Here is a 4547-nt window from a genome sequence, read left to right as displayed (position 1 = left end):
CCCCACCGCCCCCCACTGATTTTTAAATTTTATTTCTTGTTTATGGTCTGAAAAGTTGTACTTCTATTTTTTCCATATAAAGACAGAATTTTAAAAACATCCCTTGAAATATTTTAAAGTTGCCATTTGGTTGATAATTTTTAGGTCAAGTCTTATTTTTAAACTTAATAGTTCCTCAAATATGCTGTCTTTGTCTTTAGTATTATGACAAATATTTCATAAACATTTAAAAACTTTTTATTTATTACATTTATATTCCTGTGTATGCGTGTATTGCCTGCATGTATGTGAGTGCATCCATGTTGTACAGTGCTTATGAAGGTCAGAAAAGGGCATCAGATCCCCTGGACCTTGAGTTATGGATGGTTGTTTGCTGCCATGTGGGTGCTAGGAACTGAACCTGGATCCTCTGCAGGAGCAGCCAGTGCTCTTAACTCCTGAGCCATCTCTCTAGGCCCCACAGTACAATTGTACCACCATTCAGATGCTCTCTTGTTTCCTACTTCTTTTTGCTAAGTCTGCATTTTGCCTACATTCACTCAACAAATATCCTCCTTTGGCAGTCACTTCTTCAAGACAGTAGCTATGGAAGGTGAAATGGGTTTGAGTCTTGACTGCAGGACAGCTGCCAAGGGTATGCTGCTTGACATGTAACTGATTGTGACATGAGCGAGAAATAAACCTTTGTTGAATTAATATTTGGAGGCTTATTTGTTACAGTAATAAAGTTTGTATCAGTCAGTCCTGACTAGAGCAGGAGTCACAAAGCAGAATATCTCTTCTACTCTTGCTCTCTATAGTGAGCACTTGATTCCACAGGGAAGAAGGAGGGAAAACTTCCAAGCAAAGGAAACAGGGAGGTACACCATGGGCACTGTGGTAGGCTGAAAACACGATCCTTGTACATATCCATACCCCAACTCCCCACAACCTGTGAATGTCACCTTACATGACAAACAAACCTTGCAGTTGTAAGTAAGCTAACTTCTTGAGGTGGGAAGATTATCCCGAATAATCTGAGTAGGGCTCCTATAAGTACAAGGACCCCTTTTAGGAAGAAGGGTGGGAGAGATTTGACTATCAGACCAAGTAAACAATTGAAGCAAGGTGTTATGCTATTGGCTTTAAAGATGGAGGAAGGCTTTTGGAACCAAAGCAATGTTGGCATGCTGCTCAAGAAGCTGGAACAGGCAAGGAAACCGATCTGTCCTGCAGCGTCTGAAGAGAAGTTAGCTTCCAAGATGCTGGCAAATTCAATAACATCATTTAGGTTTGTAAAAACTATAAGACTATAGCAGGGTGTGGTGGCCCACGCCTTTAATCCCAGCACTCGGAGGCAGAGGCAGGCGGATCTCTGTGAATTCAAGTCCAGTCTGGTCTACATAGTGAGTTCCAGGCCAGCTGGGGCTGCAGGGAGACCCTGTCTCAAAAAAAAAAAAAAAAAAAAGAAAAAAAAAAGAGCAAAAAACCTCAAAACAAAGCAAAACAAAAAACACTATAAAACTGCTGCTGTTTGTAGGTGTTCACAAAGTTTTAAAAATCCAAAAAGTTGCCAGGCTTGGTGGCACAGTCCCAGCACTCCAGAGGCACAGGCAGGCAATCTCTATGAGATCGAGGTCAGCCTGGTCTATATAGCAGGTTCTAGACCAGCTGGGCTACAGGAAGACCCTTTCCAAAAGATGTCCCTCCAAAGTCAACTCAATTAGTGTTAGAAAGAGTTCAATAGAGGGAGAATATAAAATCAATTGTTTTGTGTCGTCTGGAGATTTTCAATAGTCATGTTTTTGGTTTGGAATGAGTGAGTTTATTAAGTATATATCCAGCCAAAGTAAAAGAATAGTGAAAAATAGAAAGCAAAACGTCATCAAATCGGGTGCTCAAAATATCTAGCAGAAATCTACTGGAGAAGTTCATTAAGGCAGCCAGCTGGAGTTTCCAATCCAGAGAGTCAAAATAAAGTGCAGAGCAAAGTGTTCCTTTGGGTGATGATTCTAAGTAAAAGAACAAACAGTAACCAATAGAAATAACATTCTAAATTGGAAGCTTGCAACATCTATCAAAAATTGACTGGGGAAACTAAGGCACTTAGCTGGAGTTTTTGGTTGCCTTTTCTTTTTTTTTAATGAATGAGTTGAACTAAAAAAAAACCCTGTATTTTTATATTCTATAATAAACCTGAATAGTAAACTTTGTTGGAAATGGTTTATCTTTTAGTTTTTTTCCATCTGTCATGTGTGTATGGTGTGTATGCATATTTGCATATGTGTGGGCACATGTATGTGTGGGTGTGAGTGTACATGGGTGGGTGTGAATGTGGAGGCCTGGCGTCGATGTCAGGAATCATCCTTGATTGCCTGTCCACCTTATCCAATGAAGTAGGGTCTCTCAATCAAACCCAGAGCTCACTGATGCACTAGTCTTTCAAGCCAGGTTGCTCTGGGGAATCCCTATCTCTGCCTTCTGAGGCTGGAATTATAGGTGGGCCACTTGCCTACCTGGCATTTCTGAGGGCTCTGGGGATATCCTAAGTCCATTCCCAACACTTGTGCAGCGAGGGCTTAACCACCGAGCAATTTCCTCAGCCCCTTTTAATAGCTGTATTTTTATTTCGGGGCTGGCTTTGGTTTTGTTGTTGCTGGGATAGAGTTAGTGGGAGCAGTCCATCCTCAAACAAAGGGCCTCCGATGACTCTTTGAAACAAACATGTTTGGGTCTGAAGTTGGAGTGAGGGAGACACTATGTTTTTAGAACTAGCTTTTTAGTGAGTTTAAAAAACCATGCCAATTTACCAATATAATTAACAGTTTATCTGCTCTTAAACTGTTCTAAGCAAACAATTTAGTTTGCTATAGGGACTGTCTTTATTGGAAACTCTGGCTGGCTGCCTTAATGGGGTTTCCCCACTCAGTTCCTGCTCGATGTCTATAAGCCCCCAATTAGGTGATGCTACCTTTCTACTTTTTTGTCCTTTTACTTAAAAGCCTCACCATCAAAGCCACTGTACTCTGACCAGGACTCTTGCTATCAAAAAACCTCAGCTAACTGCCTCAGTTGGACTACCCCATTTGATTTCTGCTAGATGTTTTGAGTACCAAATTTTATGAAGTTTTAGTATATGTATATGTATCTCCCTTAGTATTTATCCTTTGAAAAAACTATTTTGTTATTTTTATTTTATGTATATGAGTGTATTGCCGGCATATATGTATGTGTACCAGTGTCCTGTAATACCACGGAGGTCAGAAGAGGGTGTCGAGTCCCTTGGAGCTGGAGTTACAGACAGTTGTTAGCTGCCATGTGGGTGCTGGGAACTAAGCCTGGGTCCTCTGCAAGAGCAGCCAGTGCCCTTAACCCCTGAGCCATCTCTCCAGCCCCACAGCTCTTATTTTTGCTTAAGTTTAGTAATACCAGTTTGCTCTGGAGGAACAAGATGGAGCTACAGAGGCAGTAGTTTCAGAATTTACAAAGTCCTAAGGAAATTGCTTCATTCAACAAATATTGAGTACCCACTAAAAAAACTGCCCTTGTTTTGTGTGTGTGTATCTTTTAATGAAACACTAGCCAGTGACTTTCTGCAACTGTTATCTTTATTGGGAACTCCAATCAGCTGTCTTAGTGGGACTTCCCCAGTTGATTGCTGCTAGGTATCTGTGAAATAAAATTGAAATTACAGGGCTAGCGTGTAAAGACTGTAGGCTCTCTTTTGGCATCTTCTCACTTCTGGCTTTTCTTGGTTACAGAGTCCTCAAGGTCACCAATGCCTTTACAGGCAGTTGCTGAAATGTAAAACTTTCTCTTACTCTCAAACTCTGTGGAACCACAAAAGAGGGAAGGGACTTAAAAAAAAAAAAACCAAGGTGTGAAAGTTTGTCTAAGACTTACAACAACAAAAGTTTAGAAGTTTAACAATGTATGCATAGGTAACAATTTGCTACAGCATGCAAAGTGTATAATTTAGATCTAACTTTTGTTTACAAAAATAAAATAAAGTGAGATATATTTGAAAAGACATGAATATAAGATTATATTTTTGATGAAAAGGGTAAAATATTTTAAAGATAAATTTATATAATAAAGTAAGATTTTGTCCTAAAAATAAAAAATAAAGACAGACCCCCAGAAGCTTAAACTCAAGTACAGAGAGAGTCTGAGCTATGCAAGCTTTACAGATTAACGATTATGTCTAATGATTTAACTTAGTCAAAGTTCTAAGGTTTTGGGGCTGGAGAGATGGCTCAGTGGTTAAGAACACTGGTTGTTTTGCAGAAGACCCGGGTTCGAATCCCAGCAGCCACATGGCAGCTAACAACTGTCCATAACTCCAGTCCCAGGGTATCTGACAGCCTTTTCTGACCTCTGCAGGCATTGCGTGACATGGGTGCACTTACCTACATGCAGGCAATACCCACATACACATAAAATAAAAATAATAAAACTAAAAAAAAAGTTCTAAGGTTTTACTGATCTTTCCTGGAAACATTTATAAAAATTGACTTAATACCACTCCTTGGCATATACCCAAAGAACTCGTCTTATTGCAGAGACAC

Source organism: Nannospalax galili, unplaced genomic scaffold (genome assembly GCF_000622305.1).
Source record: "Nannospalax galili isolate Female #2095 unplaced genomic scaffold, S.galili_v1.0 scaffold455, whole genome shotgun sequence".
NCBI classification, from domain to species: Eukaryota; Metazoa; Chordata; class Mammalia; order Rodentia; family Spalacidae; genus Nannospalax; species Nannospalax galili.
This window is presented reverse-complemented; position numbering follows the sequence as displayed.